The sequence below is a fragment of the Leptinotarsa decemlineata genome, unplaced genomic scaffold, assembly GCF_025532065.1.
Source record: "Leptinotarsa decemlineata unplaced genomic scaffold, Ldec_3_MD MMD2_tig00003335_RagTag_RagTag, whole genome shotgun sequence".
NCBI lineage: Eukaryota > Metazoa > Arthropoda > Insecta > Coleoptera > Chrysomelidae > Leptinotarsa > Leptinotarsa decemlineata.
In genome coordinates, this window is record NW_027412587.1 from 5244690 (window position 1) to 5257168 (window position 12479).

Genomic DNA, 12479 nt, shown 5'->3' on the forward strand with positions numbered 1-12479 from the left:
ACCAGAAACCCCTTTTTAGATAATGATAATGATAAATTAGAGAGGATGACCACCTAACATTGAGGCCTTCGGTGAGTTGAGCAACTTCTTACCCGAATAATTATCACAGCCAATATCAATGGCGTTCGATCGCGGGTATACCGATCACGGGTACACAATATGAAATCAAGTCAGCGAAAGAACACGGGTCTCAGATCGAATATGTGATAATCTACAGGGCGCCAACAGACTCTCTGTCTGCTGTCCATCACACTTTGAGTCAAGACGTGATGCTTACCACCAAGCAGCACCATTTTGATGTGATACGAATGCTAAAACATTATTAGTGAGGTGAGCAAGAAGTATTGTGGAAAATCTGTCAACCGTGTTCCAAGTAGAATCCTCATGGAATAACATTCGGAATGACATCCGCCGCCATTCAACCTAATCAATCCTGCCCTACCGTAGTTCTAAGCTTTCTACAGAGAACTTCTGATCAGACTTCACGACTGATGTCAAGAGGGAGAGCAGCAAATTCCGAATTGGTTTGTATAGAAGCGGCTCGTTCTCATTATACACAAGAATAGTTGATCAAATTCACAAAAAGGTATATGAGTTATGAGGGTCACAAAGAAAGGTTGCTGACTGTTCTGTATATTGAAGAGAACCTTCAATATACAGAACTCAGAATAGTATAATCTAACCTCTCTATGGCCTAGATTGATTACCGAGAAGCATTTGATACAACTTGAGCATGAGCTGATCCTGCATTTGCTCAAATGCTTGGCAGTACCAGAAAAATTAGTGAGATGCCTTGAACAATTGAAAGCACTCTGAAGGACTTGCTCTACTATAGCATCTTGATAGACAAGAGTCAAAATAGAGAGGGTCCTATTCATAAGGGAGGTATTTCAGGGCGGTTCACTAGACTCCTCTTTTTTGCATCCCACTATGTCAATTATCCGTTGTGCCCAGAAAAACTCGAGGATGCAACAGTGGCACCACAGAAACCGATGGCATGATGTTACCCATTTGTTTTATATGGATGACCTCAAACTGAACGCCCCTGGCGAAAAGGATCTTCTTTAGTCTTTGATGTTGATGAAAAAGTACACGAATGCTATCGGTATCGGTATTTGGGAAAGACGAATGTGTAAGCATTGTTCATAATCTAGACACCAGGGAGACACAAAATTTGGTATGAAATGACACCACTCACAAGAGACAAACTCAATGAAGAACTATCTTCATGTCAGGTGTCAGACAGATCTGGTAATCTGAACTTCTGGGGAAGAACACGATTGTTTCGATCTCACTCATTTTTTTGGTTGGTGAAGTGGACTTAGGAGCCTATAGGCTCATAAGTTTCGAACTTTTGAATTTTTAATATCTACCTAATCATAAAAGAGTAAAAATTTGAGTATTTTTTCTCAAAATGCTCCCCCGAGCGACTAATGAACTTGATTTAATTTTCAATACTGAAAGAGGTGACCACAACTATGTCGAATTGGAACCTGTTCAAAAAACTTCCATCGAAGCCGGAGAGTTCACTCTACGTCTGCGGCTACATAGAGATGAGCTGGTACATGGGTTCCTCTTCAATAAAATTTAATGCCTTGGCCTATCAAACATTTGATGTTCGTTTTCCTTAGGTTGACTGGGCTCATGTTGGAAACTGAGGGATTGGTTTATCATGGCCTGCCAGGATGATGCCTTCAACATCCTAGTCTACTTTAGCCGTTTGATGGGTCTAGAGGTCCCTGGCACCAGGTGGATTGGATAACAAGATATTGTCTTCAAACTTTCCATACTCTATCCAAACTACTTTGTTGAGATGGTTGTTGCGATTAATGGAGTCCTTGGTGTAATAATGCCTTACCAACTCCAAAATCTTGTTATGCAGAAATCTTGGCCGGACAAAAGTATCAATGGCTCATTGGGTCTGCTTAGGCATATGATTATCTGGCCCAATGACTACTTACTTCACGGTGTGGGAAATAGTTAGTGGTTGATAACGCTGGTGTGTCCTATCGAATGTATCGGGAACTCAGGGACAGAGCCCGACTGGCGCAACCTTCAAAATTGAAACAAATTACAATTTGTACCTTATCGAAAATAAATCATGAACATATAAAACAAGAATTTTCATCAGAAGGAAGTTCGTATTCAGTGACACATATTCTGTGGATATAGATTCTATTTTTTGTTTGCTTGAGCATTCCTTATCTTCAAATTCAAATCGTCTCGGATAGTGTACTAAAGTTTTCATTTCCGACCTAATATGGTGCTTTTCGCTTAGAAAATTACGTGATTCCCTGCTAACTTTAATGATAAAAGAACATATTGCAGGCATTCCTTAGTTTCTTGTTCTTTGTGGAAGTTTTATGGACTATTAGCCTTCCGAAGCGAGTTTTTCTCTCAATCTTGATGAATGTTGCACCTTCGAGGAAACGTGCTAGCCGATAAGGGGTTGTATTTATCGCTTTCAGGGTTACAATTTCCGTTTAGAAAAGGTGAATTACGTCCAACTTCAGTTAAACTCATTTGATAATACAGAGGTTTAAAAAAAGCGTTAATTTCAAGTAGATAAAATGATTTCATGATAAAAAACGACAAAAAATATTTATAAATCATATATTCCTACTTTTTCAACGACTTTCGACGAATCAGCCTAACGTTTTTGCATTTCATGTGCGTCCCCTCTGAAAAATCACTAGTATGCTCATCAAACTGGCAAATCAACGGATTTAGCATTACAACCTCTCGACAATGAGGAAATTATCGTGAGCATTTTACTCGTCATCCAAGGACCAAGTGACAAATCACTACCTGAATTTATTTATGGCATATTTATGAACAGAAAAACTACTGCTACTCTTCAAGATACCATTAAGTTCAATGTCACTATGGGTTGCACGTAGGACTGAGTAGGTTATTTCTACTTCTGTGGTCACTTGTTGGGACTTGTTTGATGTCGATGAAAGAGAGGTTGATCTGAAACTTTATACAGACGAACTTGCCATTTTGGTAAAGACTACATAGAAAAGGGTAGCCTACAATACATATAAACACGGAACGTTAGAAAATGATATTCATAGATGCCAGAGGAACCAGATATCAGTTTTGGTCAGAACTGTGATAGTTCCTTTCACTAGATAAAGGAACTTGTAAGATTCAAATTTATTTTCCGTCAATAGTGAGTTTACTCAATTTGTAGTGAAAATCAAATATCTAGATGTTATTCCTGACGAAAAAGAAATATATAGATATCATTCCTGAAAAAAAAATTAGCTGGTATATCAACTTGTAAAAAACTCCGCACAGAACCAGAATATCCTTTCAGATAGGATAAAATTTTGGAGCATGAAATTTTGGAGCACAAGGCATAACAAATACAATTGGAAAGTGTAGACTTACCTCTCCTCCATATCTTTATAGAAGGTTTTTATTGAATCTACATAGGCGACATTCAGAATATTGCCACTTGCCCAAAACAGGGTCATATGGTGCATAGCATAGACTACTGGTCCACACTGAAATTCACATTATACTGAAAGTAAATCAATCCTAATCCCGAGCAGACAGGAAGGGAAGAAGAAATGCTGATAGTAGATATCTGTTGGCTTGATGATCAAAAACACATTCAGATTCTGATGCAGTTGTAAATACTCTGAGGCCTTGGACAAAGTTCTTATGCGACCGTAGAGAGACTCGTGTAAATCAACGTCACACATACATTTTTGAAATATTCTCTGAGATTCCGGCGGCTCTGAAGTACTTGACTCTCACTGAGTAAAGTCAAAGTTGATCTCTCTATTAAAAATGAACAAAATCTGAATTCTTGGTCGCATTGGCCTGGGAGTTAATGAAACTGAAACTAAAGGTTAAGTAAAGTCTTTTGTCAATGTATTGGATTCGCAGAAGACTCAGTCTTCGTATATCAATGATGAACGATTTTCCCCAAGATAGACTGTAGCAGAGCCAAGTTTTGATATCGACTGTCAAACGAGATTCATCCTGTCTTTGAATGCAACTTCCACTGCAGGGCAACTAGATGGATTGTCATCCAACACTAGACAGTGATGTTTCGACCCACTTGGTCTCGTCAGTGAAGCTGGGCTGAACCACTGAACTGTTCTGAAAAAAACAAACCTAAAAGTAAAGGTGATGGCATCTTTCTCTAAGAAGACTCTATCTGTGGGATCGACATAAGATTCAATCCCCCGGATATGAACGTCCCCAAGGCGTTCCATTGCAAAGTTTACATCGACCACCGAACGAAATTGGTCTGCTGTCTATTACTGCAGCTCCCTCTACCAGGAAACTTGAAGGATTTGTGATCCAGCACCAGACAGTGCTGATTTGATCTACCAGATCTCATCAGTGGTTCAGCCTAGCACCAACGATGAGACCTGGTGGTTTAGCCTAGCACCACCAATGAGACCTAATGGGGTTCAGACCTGGTGTTTCAGCCCACTGATAAGCACTGGTGGGTTTAAACAGCGCTGTCCAGAGTTGGATTATAAATCCATCGTAATGAAACTACTGACTCTCCTGCAAGAAAGGGTAAGGCGGTTTCATTGCACCAGAGCAAGGTTTGCCAAATATGAATAACTCAAGTTCAAGTTGGAGTTTGAGTTCAGATTATTGTTTGACAATCAAACATAATTGGAACCTAAGTCCCAATACGCATCAGGTTCCCCCGTATGATTTCTCTTTCTAACGATATGATCTTATTTATGAACCAATAAAGCCTACATTTCATAATACTGACAAAAACTATCCATGCGCATTTCAAATCTGCTAACTTCAGTAGTTCAGTGAGAAATATTCAGCTTTTTGATCTCGGTTTAATATTCGATCCTAGAAAGGATAACAATATTCAAATCAAGTTCTAAGTTTAGAGATATTTCATTAACCATGGACTTGAACCTTGATTGTACAACTGGACCTTAACCGAACTTTTGCCCCTTCCAAATGTCTGCAGCTCAAATTAAACTTAATTACACACCGTTAACAATAAAATTGGCGTCAACGAGTATGCGTTTAACAGTACTATCAAGTATATGGTTAGCATCGGTGTGAACGGAAACCGCAAACTGACAAAATGCGATTTTTAATGAGAAGCGTTATGTAATGTTGTAAATCATCGATCTGTCGAGAGAGTTTTAATTAGATTATTGTTCGCCCCAACAATGGGCATGCTTGAGAGTTCGCCGCCTCTTTCCATTGAAAATGTTTAAATATCCCAGCAAAAAGGCAGATTATCAAAGAGGAAGATTATTCATCGTGGAGGTCAATACATTGTAGGAGTGATCACCCCGAAACGAAGTTTTATCGGAGAGGCTGGGAAAGGAAAAACATCTTTAGACGGAGTGGATGAGCTGGTATGAAAACAATCAAAAGCATCTGGCAAAATACAAGTATATAGAATTTTTGAATTGAAGGGGTTATATTTTTAGGAGTGATTAATTTTTTGGGAAAGAAAGTTTTTGGCTTTCTACTACTCCATCTGATACAAAAAAAGGGATGAGAGAATCTTCCAAAGAAAGGAAGAAAGTAATCAATTTGAAACTCTATACATGAATGTGTAGATCATGTAGAGCTCATGTGAATGATATCTGATTCTTATTCCACAACAAATGTTTGAAATACAAACTGAGTAGAGAAAAGTATCTTCTGTATAATTCAGTGTTCATATAGAAGTATTTGTTTCGAAAAAAATATTTTCTTTCGTGTAATTCAATGTTTATATGAAAGTAGCTGTTTCAAGAGGACTTTCTTTCAGTTTGTATCTGAAAGTTACTTCTTTGCATGATCTACACATTCATGTATAGAGTTACTTATTTTCAAATTGATTACTTCCTTCTTTTCTTTGGAAGATTCTCTCATCCCTTTTTTTGTATCAGATGGAGTAGTAGAAAGCCAAACACTTTCTTTCCAAAAAAAAAAATAGAATTTTTTTTTTAGATGGATATTGAAAATAAATTTTTGGGTTTTCACTTTTCCAAAAGAAGGTAAAAAGCCGAAGCGACAACTCTGCGTAAATTATATAGATATCACCCAGAGTTCATTCATTCAGGTTTATTTCTATAAAAGGTCCGGTAGTTCTTAGTTCTTTGGCATATTGTCAAGGGTAATTCGTGAGATTTGGAAATGCAGTATGTACAATTTTTCTCCTTCCATATCAGCAGTCATCTAGAAAATATCGAAAAAAATTGCACTTTCTACAGACATTCAATGTTATAGACAATACGATTTCCTACAATCTATGTTACCAAACTATTTTATTGAAACTATTGAATTTATTCTGATTGAGTGTAATGGTCAGGTCTAAGAAATTTATTTGTTTCTCTAACTCTGTTTCGAGTGTGAACTGAATGTTGCTATTGAGATTGTTCATGAATGTCATGAATTGGTTCAGCTGTCGTGTAGTACCTCTGAAACAGGCATGAATATCGTTTACATATCTGTACCAAAAATGAATATGTTTTTTACCCAGGTCGGAGTTTACTATCTTGGTCTCCAAGTTGTTCATAAATATGTCTGCAAAAAGTGGACTAAGGGGTGAGCCCATTGGTAAACCTGAATCCTGTTTATAGAATTTGTTGTTGAACTGTACCATATCACTTCCTTTGAGGTTTCAACAGCTTTCGATGTGTGCCTGAATCAGAGTTACCTACAGTTCAACAACAAATTCTATAAACAGGATTCAGGTTTACCAATGGGCTCACCCCTTAGTCCACATTTACCAGACATATTTATGAACAACTTCGAGACCAAGATAATAAACTCCGACCTGGGTAAAAAAAATATTCATTTTTGGTACAGATATGTAGACGATATTCTTGCCTGTTTCAGAGGTACTACACGACAGCTGAACCAATTCATGACGTTCATGAACAATCTCAATAGCAACATTCAGTTCACAATCGAAACAGAGATAGAGAAACAAATAAATTTCTTAGACCTGGCCATTACACACAATCAGAATAAATTCGAGTTCAATGTTTTCAGAAAACCTACCTATACAGACATCACCATCCCAAGCGATTCTTTTCATCCAGACAGTCATAAATTAGCAGCCTACAATTCAATGCTGCACAAAGCATTCTCACTGCCTTTGTCTGCAGACAATCTAGCTAGGGAAATTGATACAATTACACAGATAGTTCATAATAACGGTTTCAACGTAGATACTATCCAGAAGTTAGTCAGGAAACAAAGCCGGAAATTCACTTGCAGATTAATATATCCTCAGGTCAAACAACCAGAAATCAAGAAATGGGTAACGCTAATACATTTTGGAAAAAGAACAGAAATTATCGCAGGTTTCTTCAGAAAAAACAATGTGGAAGTAGCATTCAGACCACATGCCAGGTTATCTCATTTTCTTTACAATGCCAAAGATAAGGTCGACAAGTTGGAAAAATCTGGAGTTTATAAACTTAAGTGTCCGGAGTGTAATAGTGTTTATGTGGGACAATGCGGACAAAATTTCCAAAAACGGTATGCTGAACATGAGAGGTTCTTTAGACTGGGAAAAAATGATTCGACGTTTTCAAACCATTCCTTGGCATGCAACCACAAGTTTCCGAATTTAAACGATACGGAAATTCTGCACTATGCAAGGAAGGGTTGCAAACTCAATTATCTAGAATCCTTGGAAATTAACAAGCATAAACATTGCGGGTGCAACCTGTTAAATGACCAAATCGATTTAATTCACTCTCTGGTTTTTAAATTGGCACATGCGCATTGTGAACTGTAAATTCAGGTACCTGAATGGTATATATTAGCGAATGTAATGAATCATTCTTTGTTTATTGTTTAAGTTTGAAAATGTCCATATAGGACGAAACTGCAGTAACGTTAGTTACAAATGAAAGTGGTAAAAACATAGAAATTTTCATTTCTCTTTTCAACATATTGGTATACTTTTTTTCATCTTTGATATTTTTTGATATTGGTATACTTTTTTTCATCTTTGATATTTTTTGATTGTTTTTCCTTTTCTGTTAATTTTAATCGTCACTGTATTTTTGTGAATACTATATAGTCTTAAAAAAACAACATTTTATATATTCATAAACATGACACCCTTTGTCGACAAATTGTATTTCATTTCAGACAATAAAGATCTATCTGTCTATTAATGCAAAGGTCACTGACTAAAACTGTTTCTCCCTACTGGTAAGTCCTAGGAAGCTAAAATTTGGTATATAGGTGCTTCTTGGGTCTTAGACCAAATTTTCAAACTGGGGAGCCCCATGCGGGGTTGAAAGAGGTGCCTTTACATATGAAAATTATCTGTTCGTCACTGTTTCTCCATACCGCTATATTTTCGGAGACCTCGGTTACTTTGGCAATAAAGTTCAGCAGTATTTCTTATTTCATATTCTCTTTCCCGAAACAGTGAAAAATGTAATTTGAAGGCATCATGAATATTTGAAATGACAGAAATTATAGAAAATAGTGGAAACTGAATGAAAAATCCGAGCAGGGGGCGGTATACCTCTCTCAATATTTTAATCAGACACCCTGCCACCTTTATATTTTGTTATAGTATTAACAAAAGGAAACGAAGAAATATAGCAGTGACAAAATCAAAAAACCGGCCGTCGGAGGTGGTAAAAATCCACCAATATTTTCATTAGAGTCTCTGCCACCTTCATATTTTGTTATAGTGGTCAGAACTGGAAATAAAGAAATATGGCAGATGTGAAATCAAAAAACCGGCCATCGGGGGCAGTACAGATAAGCAATATTTTTATTAGAGACTCTGCCATCTTTATATTTTGGTGCAATGTTAAGAAATGGAAATAAAGAAATATGGCAGAGGTGAAATCAAATAACACCGGCCGTCGGAGGCGGTACAGATCCAACAATATTTTTATTAGAGACTTTGCCACCTTCATATTTTGCTGTAGTGTTAAGAAATGGAAATAAAGAAATTTGGCAGAGGTGAAATTAAATAACACCGACCGTCGGGGGCGGTACAGATTAGCCAATATTTTCATTAGAGACTCTGCCACCTTCATATTCTGTTATAGTTTGCCACAACTGGAAATAAAGAAATATGGCATAGGTGAAATCAAAAACTGGCCGTCGGAGGTGGTACACATTCAGCAATATTTTTATAAGAGTCTCTGCCACCTTCATGTTTTGGTATAGTGTTAAGAAATGGAAACAAAGAAATACGTCAGAGGCGAAATCAAAAAACTGGCCGTCGGGGGCGGTACAGATCAAGCAATATTTATAATATTGTATTTATTTTGCATGTGCCGGTTTTAATTTCCTATCTGCCATTTCTCTTTATACTTAATCAATGAACTACAACAAAATATGAAAGTGACTGGGCCTCTAACAAAAGTATTGCTGGATCTGTACCATCCCCGACCATCTGTACCATCGGATTTTTGATTTCAGATCTGACATTTATTTATATCCAGTTGTGACCACTATAGCAAAATAGGAAAGTGGCAGAGTGTCTAATAAAAATATTGCTGGATCTGTATCGCCCCCGACGGCCGGTTTTTTGATTTCACCTCTGCTATATTTCCTCATTTCCAGTTGTGCCCATTATAACAAAATATGAAGGTGGCAGAATCTCTAATAAAAATATTGCTGGACCTGTACCTCTCCCGACGGCCGGTTTTTTGATTTCACCTCTGCCATATTTCTTTATTTCCAGCTGTGACCACTATAACGAATATGAAGGTGGCAGAGTCTCTAATGGAAATATTGCTGGATCTGTACCGCCCCCGATGACCGGTTTTTTTATTTCACCTCTGCCATATTTCTTTATTTCAAGTTGTGACCATTATAACAAAATATGGTAGCAGAGACGCTAATAAAAATATTGGTGGATTTGTACCGCCTCCGACGGCCGGTTTTTTGATTTTGGTTTTTTGCTATATTTCTTCGTTTCCTTTTGTTAACACTATAACAAAATATAAAGGTGACAGGGTGTCTGATTAAAGTGTTGACAGAGGTATACCGCCCTCTGCTCGGATTTTTCATTTAGTTTCCACTATTTTCTATAATTTCCGTCATTGAAAATATTCATGATGCCTTCAAAATACATTTTTCACTGATTCGGGGAAAAAATAGAAAATACGAAATATTGCTGAACTTTATTGACAAAATAACCGAGGTTTTTCGGAGGCTGAAATTTTGTATGAAGGTTCGTTTATGTTGTAGATATGCAATAAGACAGGATTTTTGAATCAACTGGGGCGCCAGCAACGGGGAAAAAAGCGCGTTCATAAAATGATAGTTATTTATTATAGCTCGATTTTAGCTCGAGGTTGTGTCTCCTGACGCGAAGCGGAGGGAGACAAAAAACCGAGAGCCGAAATCTAATATTTTTCCCGTGTATAATACACAATTTTTTCTGTGAAAAAACGACGATTTAATATTGAAAAAAACATATTATTACAATATTTTAAAGTCAGAAAATTATCGATGTGAAATTTGAATTTTTAAACTTATAGCGTTGCTAGGAAACCAATCAATAGAAATTCAAATATCTGTCAATTTATTATCGACCTTTTTTGGGTATTTGTTACCTTAAACAATCTGAAAAATATAAAAATTATAATGGAGAACTTTATACAAGTGAAGAAGGGCAAACTTTTTAGTTTACCCCGATAAGTTACTGCGTAAAAATCAAAGTATTTTTCACAAAGAAAAATCTTCTATTTATCAGTAACTTGTATTTAACAATTTTGCCTGTCAAAAAAATGGTTGAGGAATAATGCAATACTTATCTTAACGTTTCGGAGGCCAAAATCTGCCTCCGTCTTCAGAAATGGACAAAAAAATTCTAATATATTGGAAGTTATTCCTTTTTGATTATTCATTTCTTTACTTCTTCAACAGATGTCAAAAGAATAACTTATCGAAGTAAACTAAAAAGTTTGCCCTTCTACATTCGTATAAAGTTCTTCAAAGTTTTCCCGTCACAGAAAAAATTATATTTTCATCACTGTTTATCCGTACCGGTATATTTTCGTAGGCTGAAGTTTTATATGTGGGTTTGTTGTACAGTGTAGATGTGCAATAAAAAATGATTTTTGAATATTCCAACTGGGACGCCAGTCACGGGAGAAAAAGGCATACCAATGAAACTAATAGTTATTTATGTATCAAGGGAATTAGGAGGGCCTTAATTACCGATGGCAAAGTTTGCGTCCCGAGGGCCTCTGGCCCGAGGGACAGCAATTGCCTGAGGTTATTAAGGCTCATTAATTCCCGTGGTACATAGATAATTTTATTTCTGACCGATTTCAATAAAATTTTGTTCATTTTTGAAACGGAATAATGTACCAATTCATTACCATCCCGGTATATTTGAATCAGATACCGTTGATTATAGTAGAGTTTTCTTGTTGCTAGGTTGTTGCTATGTTACTTGTTTATAAACAGAACTTCGTTATCAAGCTGTGTTTGCGGTGAAAACGTGTTTTCTACCCCAAATATAATGGAGGATATTTTGAAAAAAGCTGAACAAGCAAGAGAATCATTAATTCCATCGAAAAGTGAAGCCGTATACCAAAAAGAATACAAGATATATCTGGACTGGCTGACACGGAAAAATGTTATGCCAAAAGATGTCACTGAAACTGTATTTCTGGCATATTTTCAAGAACTGGTAAGGAATTTTCTATGTTTTTCGGTAGATTTGGTAGTAATTGTGTTTATTCGTTTCAGTCAGAAACGTATAGTCCGAATTCTTTATGGACTAAATGGTCAATGCTAAAATCGATGGTGACTATACATGAGAAACGAGATATCACCAAGTTCAATGAACTACAGGCTTTTTTGAAACGGAAGAGTAAGAGTTATAAGCCGAAAAAGTCTGCTGTTTTATCTCCTAAAGATGTTATCAGATTCCTAAAGGACGCTCCTAATGATATTCATTTATTTCAAAATTGTACATTTATTATTTGTAATGACGTGAATAAATAAAATATGGTTCAGTTTTCATTTCTATTCATTTTTACTTGTGAAAGGTAGAGGGGAATTATGAAATCTATAATGTCCCAAGGGAGTTATGACCCTCTTTATTGATAGCGTAACTATGACGATATAAGCTTATAATATCCCGGTCAGAAATAAATTATTTTTTCATCACTGTTTCCCCATACCAAAATATTTTTGGAGGCTGAAATTTTGTATGTAGGTTCGTTTTATGTTCCAGATGGGCAATAAAAAAGAATTTTTGAGTATTATAAGTGAGGCGCCAGCCGCGGCGAAAAAGGGGCGTTTATAGAATTCTCTTTAATATATCCTTCACCTTATCTGTCCATAAAGTGATCAATATGGTACCATGTGATTTGAATGAATATTTTCAAAAATATAACAGGACATATGTCCTGTTATATTTATATAGGGACATATAGTGGTTGCGGCGGTACCGGGCCAATTATATGTCGCTTTTTCAAGGGTAACCTCTGAAGAAAACGTGTTTGTATTGTATACTGATAAAAAGCTGT

At 36.5% G+C, this 12479-nt stretch overlaps 1 long non-coding RNA gene across 1 annotated transcript; it reads left to right on the plus strand.

The window, feature by feature from the left end:
- The first annotated feature begins 11115 nt into the window (after positions 1 to 11115).
- Positions 11116 to 11970, plus strand: LOC141483355 (uncharacterized). Its single transcript, XR_012466037.1, has 2 exons — positions 11116 to 11635; positions 11695 to 11970. It is a non-coding gene; the product is annotated as an uncharacterized lncRNA (long non-coding RNA).
- Positions 11971 to 12479: the final 509 nt, after the last annotated feature.